Here is a 19761-nt window from a genome sequence, read left to right as displayed (position 1 = left end):
GAGCAACAAAACAAGAAGTCATCAAGTGTTTTGTTCCTGAAGGCTCTCTCCTCCCCTGTGGGTCTTCCATTGACTTGGCAGCAAACTTTAGTCCCTAAGGACTTCAGTTCTGGAGCTGGGACTAACACCAGCAGCCTTGCTCACCCCGCACCACCTGGGTCCACACCGCGATGCGTTCACAGCCCAAAACACAGCCCTAAGGCAGGCCCACAGCCCTGCGCCCTGGTGTGCACAACGTGGACACGTGCATGGGTCGTGAGGGTGAGCAACAGGACAAGTACCACAAAAAAAATTGAAGTTTGGAGTTCTTCCTTTTACCCAAAGCTTTTGCGTATTTACACAGAAGGAAGCAGGAGGCGAATTCGGGACAGCCCTCACAGACACAAGGACAGCAATTATTCACGCAGTGACTCCAACACAAGGACGGCGATCTCACGCAGCCATTTCCAACACAAGGACTCCAACTTCCATCAGGACAAAGCTACCAGGCCCAGCCACATCCCCAGCACGGGCAGTCACGCCGTGCACGAGCTTACCTGGCTCCAACAGGCTCTCAAGCACAGCCACGGCTGGGGACAGCGGCAGCGAGGAGCCAGCTGCTCCCCCAGTAGCTGTCATGCTTGGGCTGAAGTGAGAACATCTGCAGCTTCCCTCTGAAAGCCGCTGCTCACGTCAGGAAATCCTGCATCTGAACCCAGCAGCTCCCCATCCCCAGGGCCGCGAGGCAGCAGCGCGGAGCCGCAGCCCGCTGCAAGAAGCGACGGGCACGGGGGGTGCTGCAGGAGCACCCCGAGGGACCCAGCTGCCCCACCGTAACCCCCAGGCGGGTGCCGAGGCCTCTGGGGTGCCCCAAGTGGGCACAGACCCCCAAAAGGTGCCGGGCTGTGCTCAGAAACTGATGCAAGGTACAGCAAAATAGACGGGGAGTAGCTGAGAAACCCCTGCCGGGAGCCCAGGGCGAGTGCCAAACGGTGACAAAAGAGATTGGCACTTGTAGAGGTATTACCACCACGAAACACCTGAAAAAAGGGAATTTTCCAAAAGTTCTCTGGAGTTTTTCACAGTCATGCACGGAGGAGGATCCGACCGCACTGAGCAGCGGGCAGACTTCTGCCCAGGTACGTTTAAGAGCAAAGGGCAACAGCCCCTTCCCGTGCCGTGCCACTGCTAGGCAAAAATTTAAAGGTAAACCCAGAGACAATTCCATAGGTCATTGCCACACTCATTAAGATGCAAGAAAGTTAATTTCCAGAACGTTCCAGAAGTTCCTCTAACTGCTCTCCATGTGTCGATAGCGCCTTAGACACAGCAGAGGCCCCTCAATTTCTGGGCTCCAACAAACCCCCTTCAGGCAGGGATTTCAACAAACACTAAGTAGGATCTGTAAACTTCATTATCAAAGGAGAATGCCTTAAAAAAAAAAAGCGAACAACTTAGAGCATTCTTTCTGCCCATTGTGAGAAAATTCGCAAGCCTTTGGCCGCATACCGCATTTCCATTTTCTTGCATGCTCTTTCGTATCTGGCTTTGACTCGGGATCTGTCCACACATTCCAGCAATAAATGACACTAACTGGAGCCATTCTTTAAAATATCTGTCAGATATAATTCTTCCACTGTTTCGATTCTCACTGACTTGCCCCACGGTGCTGGGATGAAGTCATAAATTACACGCCCCGCCACTCAAATCTCCCTGATTGTTTGGTAGAACCTCTCCACTAATAACCAGTGATCATCAGCCACCTCGTGGCTTAAGTGGTTTCCAATCATGAAAGATTTATCCACTGTGACTTCCAGTCAATCACAGACACCGAAATGGCTATCAGGCACTCATCTCGAGACCACAAGATGAGCAGACGGACTCCAGAGACTCGGGAAAGCAGCTCTGAGTGCTGACTCCAGACACCCAAAATCAGAGGGAAGCTGCCACAGCTGGGTCTAAGAACCACGTTTATCTCTGCGAGGAAGTCAAAAGCCCAGGGCCAGGGCACAAATTCAGCTCTAAAGCAACTTGCCTGGGTCACAGCGCACGCAGAGAGCCCAGGAGAGGAACAAAGCTGCCTTTGGGAGCAGGAACACGCTCCTCCTGCCTGCAGCACCAGGAGGATGGGCTCCCAAGGCACAGTCCTGCAGGGAAGGCCCTGATACCCTGTGAAAAATGAAGTTTAGAAGAAGAGAGGAGAGGCAACAGGTGCTGAGCACCAGGGCACTGAGGTCCGAGGTGCAGATACATCTGCACAAGCTAAAAACCAGCTGTGCTCAGGCTGGGTTCTGTGCTCCCCGCACACAGCTGAGCATTTTGGGAGCAAGGCGTGGAAGCCTCCCTGTGGCATCGCACCCACGGCCTCCCGGCGGGCTGAAGTCACCAGGGAGCACCTGCTGCTGATGGGGACATGGAAAAGGCTCAATGAGCACAGCAAACCTGAGCACAGAAAGGCCACCACAAAAAGACCCGATGTCTTCACCGTGCTCCCTTGCTCGCATGCATCGAGCGGTCTCAAGCTCGCTAAAACCCACCAGCTGATGTTAGAACAAGCACAGGAGGTGAGTGGGGTGGCTCAGATCGCAGCCACCAGGTTCCCACTGCCCTCGGTGTGCCCAGGAGGGGAAACCAGAGCCAGGTGAGTCGGGGCAGTGCCCGCAGGTCCATGGACGGGCAGCACAACACAGATGATTGAGGGCCAAGCGCGCCTGCACGGCGGAACGGGGCTACGGGGATCAGCTGCTCCAGAACGAAAACTAGAAGAGTAAGCACAATTTATTTTGCCACATTCTTAAAATGAAATAAGAAAACATTTAAACACTACAGCTTATTTAGATAATACACACTGGAAGACATCTTTTACTGCTGGCAGCTTGAAAGAAAAGAACATAATTACAATTCCAAGCATGAAATGAGCTCTCTTCCACACATGCCTGAACCAAGTCTAACTGTTCCACCAGCTGTAGTGAATCAAAGCAGGCAGAATTAAACAGAAAGGACCTGGAAGCAGCAGCTCTTGCTGCCTTTAACCCAGTAATTGCATGGCACCTGGATCCGGGAGGGCCGGGGGATTTAGCAGTTTCAGATGTGCAGCCGATGCGGGGCACGGAGCATTTGATCTCCCTGGAATGCCGGACCCCGAACAATGCATCTGTGTGCTGGCCCACCACACGCCCGGGTGTGGGCCCACGGGATATATAAAAGCTAACATTATACTGCAATCGAGAAGAAAAAAGCCACAGCATGAGCCTGACTGTTGTTTAACGAAGAGAAAAACAATAGCAGCCTTGGTCTCGAGGATCTGCCAGAATGACCACTGGCCACTTCCAGACACATTCCTTGTTCAGCGCTCCAGTGCTGCGTTGCCTCATCGGCTGCCTGAAGTCACGAAGGTGTAAAGGGGGCGACTAAACCCAAACCACGGGGACATCTGCAGCTCTGCCCTGCCCGAGAGGTTGTTAAAATGGTTCTAGCCCAGAGCTACTGGCCTCAAGTCCTTACAGAGAAAGCAGGTTCCAACTTTTCCCCGTTTTGACGGACATACACACACTGATCTCACGCTCCCCAGCGGTTTCACATCTGCTTTCTCCAAAAGGAGCAAGCCCCCATGGTGCAGGACTGAAAAACGATGAAAAAAAAGCCTCTGTGAAGCTGCTTCTCCTGTGGACCCATTGCAGGCCCCCAGCCCTGCTGTGAGTGGAGCGCGGCTGCAGGCACCGCACGTGCGGGGACACCGCCGTGCCCCGGTCACCCATGCAGGGGAACAAAGCTGCTCTGCCTGGGGAACAAAACTAAACAGCACACAGTCAGCACTGCGAGGCTAGGAGCTCGGTCCTGCGTTTGCACAGATTCCCACAAGAACGTAATTCCTTTGAGATGAGTAGCTGAGAGCGCCGCTGTCTGTGCTTCTGCCGGGGAATGCCCAACAGATGCGGACGTGACCATCGCTCCCCGGCTGCCTCGCATCTAACCCGCGAGCAAGCTTCCAGGGCGTGCAGAGGACACGGGGCCATCACAGCCCCAAAGGACACCCCTCAGCCCTGGGATGGAGCCAGGGCTGAGCACGGCCCCAGAGAGGGGGAGCCCAGCCTGAAGGGGTGATGGATGCACGCTCATCTCCAGCGCCGGCGAGGCATCGACCTTCCCGGCACAAGAGCTGTAAGGCCGCTGTTAGCAAAGCCTTAACGTGCCCAGGAAAAAGATCAAAGACAGTTCTCCTGGCCCAAAGCAGCAGACATTTCCCTTTTCAGCCTGTGTCCGCACGCATCTATTTCCATAAACACGCCTGCTGCGGAAACAAAAGCAGAAGCACGAGCACAGCCCCGCAGAGCGCTGCCACCGAGCCCCCGGTGCTGCTGCGTTGGGGTTATTTCACCCCAAAAGCATTTCACAGGCTGCAAGCGGCTCACATCCCCTTACGGGACACCAACACCATCAGAGGCATGCGTCAGCAGCCAGCACCAGAGGTGCAGCAGCTCAGAGCTCACACATACGGCGCTGATACGGTCTCCAAATTTCAGCCCTGCCCTCGCAGCAACATGTGCGGAGCGGTGCCTTCGGCTCCGAGCCCTGCGAGGGCACGAGCAGGAGGAGGGAAGGCACGGGGTAACCTGGTCTGCACCCAGGCTTTTGGGCAAAAAGCAGAGCAGCTGGTGTGAAGTTCACTTCCCCGTCCTTGCAGCTGAATTCAAATACAACATTTACGTTTTGGTGGTTGCAATTGCTGCAGTTTTAGCTATTGCAGAGAACTTCGCACGAGAAGTTTAAACACAGGATTTTCTACAATAAACTAAAAATACGTAAAACCGACAAGAATAAAAGTTAGGGACATTCTATATTAAACTTTGGGGTGTGTATGTATAGATCTATCAACATGTCTATTGACTTCTTCTGCTTTAAATCATCTCCGTGCACATGGATCTTTCCTTCCCCGTTTTTCAACCCCGGGAGAATTACCGTTTATTTCCAGACAGGAACTCCTGCCAACATTCTGGAGGGCTGAAGTCCAAACCACACATAGTTCAACAACAGCAGAGTTTAACAAAAAGTAAAACTATAGCTTTTTTTTTTTTTTTTTTTTAATTATACCTTGTGAAAGTATGGCTGAGTAGGAGGAAAAAAAAGTCAAAAGTCATCAATTAATTCCTGAGTAATAAAGCAGGTTTATAGCACAGCCGAATATATATCCTGCCCAGTTTATCTGATTTATCACCATCCTTTAATGTCTAAATTCAAGGTGGCTCTGCAGAAAAGCATACGCTGCTCTGCAATTCTAATTAATTTCTGGACTCTCAGCTGCTTCAGTCGATGTTTACAGGCAAGGGCTTCATAACTAGGCCAACGCAGGGAGGTGAAGCCTTCAATTCCCATTCACCTGGCAGAAAGCACCCAAATCGAGTCCCTTTCCCTGGGATCCCCAAAATTTTCAACAGGAAAAAATCCAGCTTTGAGCCCTCTTCCAACACCTTTTAGTTACAGCCTGCACGGGACCGTGGCCTGAGCACCAACCGGGCCTCCTCCCAAGCTCCAGAGCGCAGCCCTTTATGGTCAGCACCAGAAACGCAGATTTTTAAAATAAAAACTTCTGTATCAAGGGGCAAAGCCACAACAAACCATGGCAGAAAAGGAACTGGATGTGCAAACGGTGACTGCAGTCACTCGAGGGTGTCTGTCAGACCTCTCCAGTTTTCACCTTCGGATGCTGAAGCCATGAGCACTTATGGTTTTAACAAAAATCTATGACTTCTCTGCCCAGTACACTCTGTCCTCCTCGTTTTTATCCGAGAGTTGATCCAAAGACATTTAACGAGGGCTACACAAAAATAGCCCGGTGTTTTCTTCATTCCTCTGAGCTACTGTAAATTAAACATGGATGCGGGAACTAGTTCTGCAGAGAAGGGAGAGCTCTGCATGGGGAACACTACACCTGTGTGGGGTTTGTTGTTGTTTTAAGGGAATATTCACTGAGCAGGGGCATTCCCTGCACTGACACCAGCCTCAAGCCAGCGCCGTGGCCCTCTGCAAGGAGCCAGAATTTTTGTGGCCACACTGGGAGCGGGCAGCTTGTGTGACAGCAGCAAGAGCTCCCTCTCCTCGTAGTTTGAGCCCGGATATTTCTTTGCTGAGCACCAGCAAACACCGAGCAGGTCGGCAGCAGCACCTGGGAGGTACCCAAGCACGTGGAAGCCACCAGCAGCAGGCGACCAGGCGGGCAGCTGAGCGCCCTGCCGGCTATTTCGGCGTGCGCACGCCCAGCGAGCCGAGCTTGCTGTTCACATGATTTGCTTACTAAATTTTGCCCCAGTGCCCGGGGGCATTTGGGCACGCAAGGTTGGGAAACGCCGGCGCTGCAGCCAAGGCACGCACGTTGCACAGCTCCTCGCAAACACGTCACTGGAATTCCAGGCTGCTATTATGCACAACCCATTGCTCTAGTTATCTGTCCCGAAGATCTAATTAATCCTCTTGCTCATCACAGCCTAAGCTCACGCAGGAGTGTCTCAGAGCTTGGTGCGGTTTCGCAAGTATGAAAAATAGATTAAACAGCTCCGAGGACTGCTGTGGGAGGGGAGGTGTCAGCCCGCATTCCTCTCACCCCGGCAGACACCGAGTGCCACGCGGGACTCGGATGCAAACCTCTCTTGGTCCCCGTCCCACATTCCTTCCAGACCACGGGAATAAGCCCCAGTAACAGATATTTTGCCGCGGCTCTCGGCGCAGATGCCCTTGAAGCAGCCGTTTAAAGCCGTGTGTGCGCGCCAAGCTGCCCGCGAGCGCCTGGTGCCGTGTTTTTGAAGCCTCCCTACCTTCAGCAGATCACGGGGTCAAGGGCAGGAGGACGGGTACTGAACCTTTAACCAGACCAAAGGGCACGCCACTGTTTTCTTTTCCCAGCATGAGCAAAATAAGCAGCATTCACATCTGGGTCCTCCTCACATCACAGCACGGGGAACCCAAGAAGCTGGAGCAGAAAGGGAATCGCAGCACGCAGAACCACGCTGCCCGCAGAGCTGCCGCTGCCTCCCCGCTACCAGCTCCCTTAGACACAGATCTCCCTGTAAGCAGTCTAAAAGCACCATCAAAAATTGGAGGAAAAAAAGAAAAACCTCAGCACTGGCCAGCTGCTGGGGCCAGGTGCAGTTGTAGCTGCTGCCAGGAAGACGACGCAGGATTTCTTCATCATATCTTTGTTTTCGTGATTTTATTTTGCCCGATTATTTACTACCTGTTGTCATTTGGTTCTCTGGTTCCTCATAACTCTCGTACAGCATTAAATCTGTGTCATGCTGCTAATTAATATCATCTACAACACATCACCGACCGGCTTACTGTCAGCCTCTGAGGCTGGTTGCTCAAGCTAGCTCGGGAGCAGCAGAGTCGGTTCCTTCACAGTTGCCCAACAGCAAGGGAAGCCTTCATGAGAAATCTCACAGCTCCGAGCTCCAAAGCAAAGCTCTCCACCGAATGTTTTTCCACTAACTTAAAATAAATTTCTGTGAGTATTTATTTCCTACATTATCTCCAAGCAAAATGTGCATTTCTATCGCAGCACTTAACTCCAATTAAGAAAAAGTTGAGAGGCTTCCTGCACAAAACAAATACAGGATATTGGCAAGACTACAAGAATGAGGTAGAAACTACTGAAGACAACAAAATAATTTTCTTCTGACTAGGTGACACAGAAAGGAAGTCCAGCTCTTACAGGGCTCCAGCAGCAAGGCTGGGACCTACAGAGAGGAACCAGAGCCCTTCCACACCGACCTTCCACATGAGCACTGCTCATGTGCTAATGCCAGAACACCGTGGGTACACGTCCCCGTGCGGCATCATACGGTGAGAGCCCACGCACAGGCATCGTGCTGAAGCTCCAGAGGCAGCTCCTGCTCCTGGAGAGCAGTCGGGATGGCTGCTGAGCAGAGGGTGCAGGGCTGGGGAACTGCACAGCTGCTGGCCAGAGCCCTCAGACAGAGGCGCTGCTGTTTGGGCAGGCAGAAGGAGCGCGCTGAATGCCAGCGATGCGGGAGGGCAGAGGGGAAAAGCCCTGAGGAGCACCTGTCCTCAGGCTGAGAAGTCCTCTGGGATTAAACACGGTGTCACCCGCCGGCCGTGGGACAGCGCTGAAGACAACCCCAGAGAGTAGGACCTCGTGTCCCAAATACCATCGTGTGGCTATTTGATGTCAGCCTGCTCTGACTGACCCTGGAAGCAAAGCCCCAGCTGTGGACACGGGGTGCAGCACACGGCCAGCTGCCCGAGACCCCTTCCCCTGTCCCCATTCTCTGGGATGGCAGCAGCCCCGGCACGCTGCTGTCCCCACGACCCTCATTGCCACCAGAGCTACAAATCCAGCCCACGGGAGTTATTAATTCACTTAGACAAAAAAAAATAAGGGAACACGAAAAGCCACCACCAGTTTTCCTTGCAAACAACGTTCATTTGCAGTGGCAATTTCCTAAAATAAGTCGTAGGCACGCCGACCGTCTCCTCGCTCTCAGGAGCAGTTACCCCAGCGAGGTGAAGTTGCACAAGAACATTCCTGTTTGATACGGGAGACCCACGCAGCGACTTAATCCGAAATAGCTATTGTGCTCTGAAGTAACCTCAAATATCGGGAACCATCTGAATTTAAATTCCAAATACATTTAGATGAGAGATTAAAGAATGCAGGTTTGCCTTTCCAGCACTGGAGACGCCGTTTTTCGGTGCTCCCTCGTCGCAAGGGACAAACGAGGGAGAGGATTTACACCCCAGCTCCTCCGAAACACAAAGAACATGAGTGATTCTTGCAGCGACTTGGCGGCAGGAACAGATGGCTACAGACAGTGGTATTGACAACTCCGCAGGCTCCCACCACCAAAGGTGAGCTGCTGAGGTCTGCTGCAAACTCCAGACTTGAAGCTGCTCCAGCCGAGACGTCCGCTCTGGGGCGAGCAGGGAGCTCCAGCTGGTGCCACGAGGCTTCCAAACCCACCCAGCTTCACTTGTGCCCCCTCGTGCTGCTGCTGCTTCCCGTGGCTGCTGCCCCAGGAGGTCCCCGGGTCGGGTGCCTGCCCACCCAGACAACGCCACCTCCAAGGACAGGAGGGACCCCAGCGAGATGCCCCCAGCCCCTGCTCCCAGCCACCTCCGCAGCTGGAAGGCAGCAGCCCGGCCAGGCTGAGCCCAAACTCAAAGCAGCAATCGCAGCCTTCGCTTGCCAGATGATCTCAGCGAAGCTTTCTTGGAGAGGTCCAAGCTGCTCAAACACAGGGATAACACACGGAGCTGGAAAAGCCGTCGGAATACCTGAGATCTCCAGCATCTAATTAAGCTAGCAATGAATTAGGCTGAGCCTGCAGGTTTCAGCCCCTGTTGTCCCATTCTTCTACAATTGGAGCTTCGTCAAGAATTTAACTGTGGAACAGAAATAACGACGTTGCTTACAACAACAGCAACCCCCCCCTTTTACGAGCAGGCAGGGGCGGAGGGGCTGCACCTGCCTGTTACCCCCCACACCCAGCCGAAGCCCCTCGCACACGAGGCTCCCACCAGTCCCCAGCACGGCACGAGGACCACCAGCACATCAGGGGCACGGCCGCTCTGCTCAACGTGCCCGAGTCCCTCGGCACGCACACAACACCAACACGTAGCCCAGAACGCCAAGAATTTACAGAACGGAGGGCTTTGAATGGCAAATCCACCCAGGAAACAACTAAACTATTATTTCGAAGAGCGAAAGATGAGGGAAGGCAAACACCCCGAGCCATTATTCATTCAAGAAATACAAGAGGGAGCCCGGCCTTATCAGCGGGCTCCTTAGGGGAGGAACAGATTGCACACCTCTCGCTGCCGAACGCATCATCTGCACTTCATCACGGCGTGATGGATATCTGCTGCAAACAAGCGACTCCAGCCTGGTGTAATGCTGCTGTTCCACTCCAGAGCCCCACAGCTCACGCCCAGAGTGTCACCTCGCAGGGCACCGACCACAACGGTGCTCCTGAACGTGCGCCGGGACTACACCAGGTGAGAAGCAGAGGCGGCAGCGGATGCAGCAGCTGCAGCGCGGGAGGCTCCTCGGAGAGCTCCTGCTTTTGGAAGGGTCGTGCCCAGAACATCACTTGTAGCACGACAATGGAAGTGGGGACCGGCAGCTTTGCATGCTGAGAACCTCCCCAAAATTCTGCCGCCATGCATCACCGGGCCCCTGCAGCCTGCAGGAGCTTTCCTGTGTGGAAGAAGTGGTCTCATTTCTGGAGGTAACAAATTGTGCACCCTCCCTGTTAAAAGCTTGCTGTAATGAACGTGCTCCTGAACACAGCTGTGATCCCTAAGGGTAGAGCACATCAGCTGATAAAGCTACTAAATCCTAACTTAAAAGTGTATTTCTTTTTTTTTAAAATGAGGATTATCACAGTCAGAGCACAGCCCCTTCACGAAAATAAAATTATTCAAAACCAAGTAGAGTCAAAAAAACTATTTTCATTCTCTAAGTATTTACGGCAAAGGCTTTGCCCAGCTCAAAACAGATCACGAGGAAGAAAGAAGTGTTGTATTTGGCTGTGGGTTGCTCTTGCTAGAGCCTCCTTCTGTGTCACAGCCCGCACAGACCTGAACTGCACCCAAAGAACAAGTCGAGCACCGCGTTTCTCACAGAGGCTCCTGCTCGGTTCAAACCTGATCATTAAAGATGCTCTGCTACGCACGCGTGCCAGGCGAGCTTATTAGCAGTGGAAAGGTTACTGAGAGGGAATTAATGCAAGCGCTCCGCTCACCAACATCTGACACGCGAGAGAGGAGCCTCCCTACCTACACTGCTCCGAAAAGGTGCGCTCAAATTGAGGGCACGTAGGTGGCAGCTGCCAAAAATGGCATGTGAGTAACGTTCGCAATTTAACAAATCCTGATAAAACACAGGGAACTGTAACAGCAGCAATTCAAACACTCAAATCAAATGCTTGTGCTGAGATCACATCTGAAAATGCAGCTTTTTCATTGGGGCAGGGAAGGATTTCAAAGCTCCTTCCTGCGGGCCTCAGCAGCGTTGTGTGTCCAGACGCCCACCTCCCTGTGACCCACGAAGAAACCTCGGCTCACAGAGAGCCACCTCAGCTTATGACAAAGACAGGACTCCAAGCACTGAGCTTGAATTTGACTCCTGTGCATATCTCCTCGCAGTGCTGGCCATTATTGGGTGCAGGAAGGGCCGGGGGCTACAGAACCCACCCACCCCAGGCAGGGAGGTCAGCGTAGGGGAGCTCTCGGGTCCCCCAGAACTGGGAACTGTTCATCATCACGTTGAGTTTTGTATTTATGTTTTGAAGCAGTTAAATAAAGTCACATTCCATCTAAACAACGCTGCCATTATTGTAGCATCTGACTTTCAGAGGACAATTCAATTCTGGAAGCATGTACTGTAATTGCTTTTCCACTACCGGCCTCGGCTCTACAATTGTATCCTTCTCGGGAGGTCAGAACAAGGCAAGGCTCCAGCTCTGAAAAGCAATTCTGTTTAGCAGCACTACCTTATTCATCCTTTTAATCGCACACCTACGTATTCATTACGAACTCTGTGAAATGCCAGCGCCAGAACCGCCACCAGAAGCCCCTGCGATGTCTCTGCGGCAGCCTTGACCCTCTGCTGCCCCAGTGAAGGCAGAGTGTGAATGGCTCCAGCTGCCAGCTCCTGCGTGGGGACCGAGCCCCCGAGGTCTCCTGGTGTAATGCAGCAAGTCCTTGCTGTAAACAGGCAGCCAGAAGCTGACGTGGGGAACCTCGCTTGCTCCAAGCAGAGGAGTTCAGCAGGAAGCGCTCTGCCTCCTTGTTGGGGCTCTGATATTTTGGCTCTGTGACGCCAGCACCTCAGGCACCCAACCCAGCTCCCTTCCTCCATCTCGACGGGCTCTATCACCACAGGACGCTGAGGAAACCGAGCGTCGTTTAGAGAACCGAAGGTACCGGGTTTGCAGCAACCCCTGCGTTTTGCAATACGGAGCCGTCCACCACGATGGAGAAATCTCAGACTTTCATCACACTTCCTGCGGTGGAAGAGGCCCCCTGCCCCTCCCTGGAGGCAGCACGCTGGGCTTGCTCTCCAACTGCCCCACACAATCCCTGCAAACCTCTGGATGTCTGAGCAGAGTACCTCGGTGATCAGGTTAAGAGCACAACATCATAACAGCCACAGGAGCAGAGGGGAGCCCACTCAATGCCCTCGGCAGCACACGCTAGGGCACACGGTGCTTTAAGCAAAACAACCTCGTAACATTTGCTTTTGTGCCCCCTGCATTTCCATCCACAGGTGTCCCCCCAGCAGCCTCAGGGACAGAAGCCAAGCACAGGGCATGAGCTCTCCTCGGGAGGCAGCAGCAGGTTATGGACTCAGAGCTCAGCACACCAGCCCCACCATCTCCCTCATCCCAGAAGCTCAGGTCAAGAGCAGTGCGGCGAGACCCCGACCAACACATGTTTTAGGCAATGCAATCGTCTGCCTTTGCAGAGCAGCAGATAGAAGCTGGTTTTATTGTAAAAGGTCACTCAACCGTGATCTCCCAGGGCTCAGGAACCCGCACAGCAGGATCGTTCTTTGTTCCAGAAGTGGGAGAAACACCCGAGCTCGAACAACGCTCCCATTCTGCGCCGCGCGACAGCACGTCGCGACACATCGCCGGCCTTCCTCCACCGGGCTTCTCCAGGACCCACAAGCAACAGAGCACGGCTTTATGCCAGCAAAGCACAAACCACGCAGTGAGCAGGGGCTGAAGGTGGAGAAAAAGCTCGTGTGGCACACTCATCTCGAGGGCAGCCACTGCATGGACGCAGCGCAGGACTCCAGCTCCCAGTAAGAACCCAGAAGCTGCTGGTGGCCAAGCAGCAGGTCGGTGATGCCAACAGAAGGCCCAAGAGGCACAGCCCAGCCCTCTCATCCATCAGGGCAAGTCATTTAGTCCGTATTTAGTAAATTTAAATGAAAGTTACAGTAACTAACACTATCCTGTTGGAAAAGGATGGTTTGTGCTCCATAACCAAAACACCACTTAGGCTGAAACTCGGACCAAAAACTCTTTGCACCAAACTCTGAAATACAACGGGTAATAAGCCACCAGCGCTGGGATTCAGCTGTGTTTTCCAGGGAACTGCAGAGCACTCGTTAAATTGAGAGTGAGCACACGCTGCAGCACAGGGTCCCACACCCGATGCCCTTTAATTACTGCGCGGCAGCAGGGGATGGTCACAGTGCCTCGGCTGTTTGGTTTTGCCATGAAACACTTCTACCACTGCTAATATTCACCAAGGGACGCTAAAATAATGTCTTGTCTCCATTGGAATACCTCTGAACTATTATAGATAAACTAAATACAGTGGTTTTTCCTCAAAACCCAGGACAAAAGAAGCCTACAGCTTGTGAAGTCACCTGATGGAGCAGACCTGTACGCCTCCACCAGCCTGTAGCATCGTACAGACTGCACCACCGGTAGCCCCATCACAGCACGCGCTGGGGGGACACACGAGCACCCAAAGCACCAGGGCAGAAGCTCAGAGCCTTGTCCACCCACCACGCTTAGGACACGCACAGGACACCCTTCCAGGGAGCCCCACACCACAAGCCAGGGTGCAGGAGAGCAGGACCCGGCCCCGCGCCGCCAATGCAAGGACCAGAAGCAGCGCTTCCACCAGCTCGGAGGACAGCACCAAGCCCTCATCCTCGCACAGCACTCAGGCCAAACCCACAAGTTTTCCCCGAATTCCAGTCAGGGATAACCTACTCTTTCTACATCTGCTAATGCCACCAAAAAGTGGGATCTTAATCTTGACCATAAGGTGTAGCCTCAGCACATCCGGAGGCTCCCCTGCCCGAAATGAAACAGACACCACCTGATTCAAGTATACTAATCGTGAGGAGACTAACATTGTTAAACTGGCATCTCTAACAGCTTTCTTTGAAACACATTTTGACCACAAAGAGAAAAAGTGGATGTGATAGACCACAAGCAGGAGGACATCCACACCGAGCAGCCCCAGCAGTGCCGAGCCCCACGGGCTGCCGCACAGCCAGAGCTGGGCTCGCCCCTGCAGGAAAGGAGCTTCTGCCTTCACTGCATCCAAAGGGAGATGTGCTACGCTCCAAATGACACAAACGAAAGGGTATCTGAGGGTATCTTACAACTAAGAGCATTTCATAAAATAATCCTGGTTAGCAGCACATATAAGTTACTCCATGGAAGCTGCAATATTTTGCTTCAAATCACAGAAAACACAAATTACAGACAATTAAAAAAAAACATCAGCACGGACAGAAGCACTTATTAAGTAATAAAAGAGAAGAGTTGGACAGAAGCAAGGCAAATATTTACCGATTCCATAGTTGAAAGCTGTTGCTAGCAGGACATATATTAAAATCCAACAGAGGTGTGTCCCAAAAACGCTGTGCAATCTGAAAAACACAGGAATTATTTCATTAAAAAATTAAAAAAATGCAATTTAATTTCATTCAAAATACAATCACGCTACATTTGAGTACCCAAAGGCCGCTCAGTACAAATCCCTCGTCTAATCCAGAAGTAATCTGACAACAAGTCTGCACGAACAGAAGGAAAACAACCACAGAAAGCTGCTGAGAGCACCAGCCCTGTCCCGCAGCCGCAGCCACCCTTCGGATCACACACGGCAGCTCCCTGCTCCCGAGGTTTTGGCAGCAGCCCGGGGGCCTCGTGGGGCCAAGCAGGGCCGGTCCCCACGCCGTGGGGGTGCTGGGAGCCGTGGGGCCAGCAGGACCTGCCCTGCATGCACTGGTGCTGATTCACCTCCCGGGCAGCTTCCGCGGGCTGCAGCCGCCTCTCGGAGCACACCTTTGGATCCTGCCTGCGAGGGGCAGTTAATCTGTTACAAGCTGAACCTTTTCCTTCAGTATTTTTAAACAGCTCTTGCTCGCTGCCCCGCTGAAGGATGTTTTTGCAGGGAGAATGCCCGCTGTGAGCATTGAGGGTTGGCAGCAGGGGGACGGGAGGGCTGGGGCAAAGCCCCGCGTGCAGCACGCCTCGTCCCCAACTTCTGCTCCCACCTCGGTCCGCAGCAACCAGCGTGCTCCGAGGGAAAAACACAGAGCTTCAGAGAGCACTGGGTGTGTAACAGCGCTGTCAGGGCTCCTGCTACGCTTCCATAGAGCTCAGGAAGGAACTTGGAGGAGGCAGGGAGCTGGCGGCACGCTGCAGGCTCCAACTGCTAGGGTCTGCCTCGGACAAGCAGAGCCCGAAGCCTGGGCTCTGGGCCTTCCTCCCCCAGGTTGTGCCGCTCTGCCCAGGCAGGGTAAAGGCTTCAGCACCAACTGCACACGCTGCCTTCTGCCAAAATCCCCCATCCCATCCCACCCCATCGCATCGCCAGGTCTCCGCGCCACGCGACTGAGCCGCCGCTCCGGCCAGCAGTGGAAAACCCGGAGTCTTTCCAAATTACCTTTCCTTCTAAAAGGAGAACTTCCAACAAGCAATTTTATGTAAGGCACGATATAAAGTTACAAATTGGGTACTACAAAGTACAAAGTGTGCTCTTTCCAATAAAAAAGCAAGGCAAAGCACCGCGTTTACTCCTTCGCTCCCATTCCTTGTGAAGGGCAGAGGGCCCCAGCCCGCGCAGCTCACCCACCCCGTACCAGGGAACACTCAGAGAAAGGAAATCCTGCAGCAGGTGAACTGGTTCAGACAACCACAAGGACACACAGGACAATCTTTGATGCTTTTCTGCCAGGAAAGCCCTGGAGATGAAGGGAGATGCAGCTCCCTCACGCTTTTCCCAAGGAAAGCGACTTGCGGGGCACCAACGGGGTCCCCGGTTTGGCTTTCTTTGCACCATGACAACGCTGGCCCAGCACCTTCTCCAGCACCATTACCACACTTTCTGTACTCTTGTCCACAAAAAAGTCACAGCTCTAGGCAGAGCTCTCCACTGGAACAGGTATAGAAGATAATAAACCAAAGGGGAAAAATGAAGCTCAACCTCCAGCTGCGCTATCTGGAAGATCAGCAGTGCTGTTTGCTGGTGGGTAAGGACTAATTGCGAACAAAAGGCTACAGGAATCCTATCCCACAATAAGCCAATACAGTTTTGAAGGTCTATTTACACCTGCTGCCCAGCCTACAGTGATTTTGCTCATTACATAACTGACACAAAACATACATTAGGTATTGTAACATGGAGCCAGTGACCGCATCCAAGCCAAGAAGCTTGTGCAATTAGGTGTATTTTTTTAATGAAGTCGTCCAAGGCTTCAAGCTACGTGCCATGAAGTGCTGCAGACACTCCAGTGGACAGCACCCCACTTGCAGATGGATCAGGGGCAATTTGCATTTCTGAGCAACCTGTACTTCTGAAAGCCTAAATCACAACTCATGATTTGCCCATCCGACTTCTCCGCCTTGGAGTGATGAAGCTGCATCCCCAAAAACACCACCAGGGCACTTGCTCTTGCTCCTGCGAGCTCACCACACGGCTGGGGCACTCGGGTGAGTGCTGAGCCAGCTGCACGAGACCTTTCCACCACACAACACGGCCAACATTACGTCTCCCTTCGTGCTGAAGTGCTGGTACAAGCACCGAGTGGTTGAGTGTGCCACGAGACCAGATTTTAGCTCCAAACCAGCCGAGTTTTTCGAGGCCTGTGATGCTCTCAGATTAGCACACAGTAATTTGGCACCTGGGTAAGAGCCAGGACCATTAGAAACTCAGGGTGGTGGGGCCTCCCCCCAGCTCCTGCTCTTTGCCACTGCCCGTGCTGTCCTCAGCAGTTTCCCCGTGATTAGTTATCGATCACCGCTGCGCTCCCAGGCAGATCAGTAACTTCACCCGCAGCACCGCTTCTGCTGGCAGTCACTGAAAAAACTGGGGATCCAGTAATTCAGACTTCTTTAATAAAAGGTTATCTTGTGTCTGTACAGGAGATAAGTCAGTGTTTGAAGTCGACAAGCCCCATGTAATCACAAGATGTGAACCCAAAGGGACCAAACACTTGGAGTACGCGGAGCTGCCTCCAAGCAGCGCCAGCAGGGCCACAAACGCTGGGCAGGAGGCGGCTTCACAGGCTGGTGGCCGCAAGGAAGAATGAAAGTACATCCCCTCCGTACTGATGCAGTCACTTAAAGGATCACTGGTCAATTTTAATCACTTTTCATAGGTTTATAAGCCCAGTTATTCCTGAATGTGATCAACAACGCGGGAAGGTTCTCCTTGCAATCCCCGTGCTGCAGGCAGTAAGAGCCGCATCCCGAAGCCTCCTCTCAACCAAACGAGGCCGACCCGGCAAGCAAGCAGGTCTGTTTCTCCATATTAGCACTTCTTTGAAGCAAAGAGGTGCATTTTGCTTTGAAAGCAGACCTGCAGTAATTCAGGCTCCGTGGTGATCCAGAACTAAGCAGCGTGGCATGATATCGGCATTAGGTTCGGATCCTGGCTTACGCCAACTTGTGAATGAAGAAATCCCCGGAGAGTAGGAGAGCCCTGCTCCACGGCTCGCAGCTGCCTCCCGCAACATAATTTACGGAAAAGACAGAATTTCAATGAGGGATCTCTCCAAGGGCTTCACTGAGAAGATACACCGGGGAATACACACGACACCGATGCGGCTGTGCTCTGAGATAAGCTCCAGTACCTGAGCTGGGGAGCAGGAGGAGGAGCACGTCCAACAGCGCAGCCTCCCGAGGGCCGTGACCAGTCCAGAAACGCACGCTCCATGGGCAGGCAGAGAGCAACTCGGCCAGGCCCAGCCTTACACAGCACCCCGCCTGCAAACACCCGTCCTCCTCACTGCTAGGGATGAGAAGGACTCGCTTTCAGAAGTGATAAAGGCACCCTACAAGTCGGCAACCCGCGAGCAGGCAGCACCAAGACCCCACGCTGCTCCCAGGAACACCCACAGCCACCTCCTGCAGCGGGGCCGTGCTCCTGCCTGGTTGTGGCAGATGAGCCCAAGAAGGGAGCTCTGGATGGAGCACCACGTGCTGAGGAAGGAGCCTCTCATGGTCACCCTGCTCTGCCCAGAGCTCACCCTGAGGGTCCCGCTGCTCCCGCAGACCTCCAGGCCCAGCAGAGCACGGTCAGGGCACTGCCAGCCCCTTGGCAGCGCTCAGAGCAGGGCAGGAGCCGATCCCAAAGAACTGGCAGGAATCAGAGATAAATGCTGTGCCCTCAACCCAACTGCCCATGCACTATCAGTGGCCCACAGACGAACCACCCTGAGGCAGGCTGAGCACCCCACCGTGCTCAGAGGGCTCCCAGGGCCATGCACCGTGCACGCTGCCTTCCACCGCGACCCGTGCGGCAGCGAGCCTTTCGGCAGGCACCCAGCGATGCTCACGCAGCAGCGATTACTCAAGTGGAAAAGCAAAGCAGAGAGCATTCCACCAGCGCTTTTGTTTTTCAGAAAAAGAAAACACCCTTCAGTATGCTCAAGTGTGACAAAACGGGAAGAGCTCCAGCGTTAAGCAATCGAGTTGCATTTTACTTTCAGAAGCTAAGCAGACGATGTATTCCTGGGTTCCAAGTTCCTCTATTTTGCCCTGCAGATAAGCACGCTACATCTGCATTGCTCAAAACCCTGCCATCTTTGCCATCTGATAAAAACACAAAATAAGTTGACGTTGTCCTCAAGAGCAAAACAAGCTACCTACGTGTGGGCTGAGGAGCCTAAGGCTCAATTTATCCCATAAAAAAAAGCATGAAGGGAAAGATGTGGTTCCTGAATCACGGCCTGCGGAACCAAGTTGTCCTTTCAGCATTTTAACTGGAAGCCTGATAGGGACAACGCCGTCCCCAAGAAATTGAGGGCTGACACCAGTCTAAATTCAGGAAGCACCGAGTTATTTACAGGCCTGCAATGAAAGGGAAACAAACAGGATTTGGGGCATCAAATAACCAGTTTTGATGTGTTTTGGGTACTCCTCAAGACCTGGGTGTTTTCAGCTCATTCAGCTGCACTACTCCCAGTATTTACGCGCTGTTACAGACGCCTGAGCGAGCTTCCAGCACCAAATACTCTGGGGTGACCCCGAGGAGTGCCTGAGCACCACTGCTGGCTGCTTTATAAATACCGTGAGCACCACGCTCAGAAGGAGAACGTGCCCAGGCGTTTGTGTACGGTACATTTCTGTGTTCCCTTTTATAGAAATAAGACTTGGGAGGTTCGAATAAAAATTCTGCAATTCATTTCAGTAGGTCAAAAGATAGTGCAGAAACGTTTCAATTTTGGGTTGAAATGGCATTAGACTAAAAAACTAATTATCAGCAAAAGGCTCCCCTAACACCTCACTGGCGTTAACCCTTGCAACCACCACACGAGCAGAGCAACAAGCTCTGGAGTTACCTGACATTGCAGCTTTATTATGAAGAAACAAGACAACCAGTGTGAGACACCTGAATCCCCTACCCCTACGGAGGAACTGTTAACCCCCCAGGTTACATAACCACCCCCCGGTTCCTCCTGGAAAGATCCATGCAAGCAGCCCGAGAGGTATTTGGCAGAGTTAAAAAAAAAAAGTTAACTGTAAGTAACTCGTTTTTTTTTCTTGGAGTGATGTGGCAGAAGAGCAGAGCAAGCCTGAACAGTTTCCACTGGACCAGGTTTTTCAGTTCTGTGCACACAATTAAGAGCTCTGGAAACACACAAGCTCGTTCTCTCATCTCTCCTCCTTCACCCTTACCACCCTTCTGTGGCTTCTCTGATGAGTGGAAAGTATTAAGTCAAAATACAGCTCCTGCAATTTCCTTAACCAACCTTGGGCCGAAGCTCAAGGCTCCAGCTTGCCCTTCTGT

General features: G+C 52.8%; 1 protein-coding gene across 2 annotated transcripts in view; it reads right to left on the bottom strand.

Annotated features, from left to right (window-relative positions):
* The window catches only part of ANKRD11 (ankyrin repeat domain containing 11), a 111544-nt gene that overhangs the window by 76580 nt on the left and 15203 nt on the right, over window positions 1–19761 (bottom strand). For both annotated transcript variants that reach the window (XM_084533000.1, XM_084533001.1), the window contains exon 2: window positions 14316–14395. The gene's annotated coding sequence lies outside the window, so the exon portion shown is untranslated. The remainder of the gene's footprint in view (window positions 1–14315; window positions 14396–19761) is intronic.

The sequence above is a fragment of the Aythya ferina genome, assembly GCF_964211825.1.
Source record: "Aythya ferina genome assembly, chromosome: 12".
Lineage (NCBI taxonomy): Eukaryota > Metazoa > Chordata > Aves > Anseriformes > Anatidae > Aythya > Aythya ferina.
Note: the sequence above shows the minus strand (reverse complement) of the source record. Positions and strands in the feature narration are given on the sequence as shown.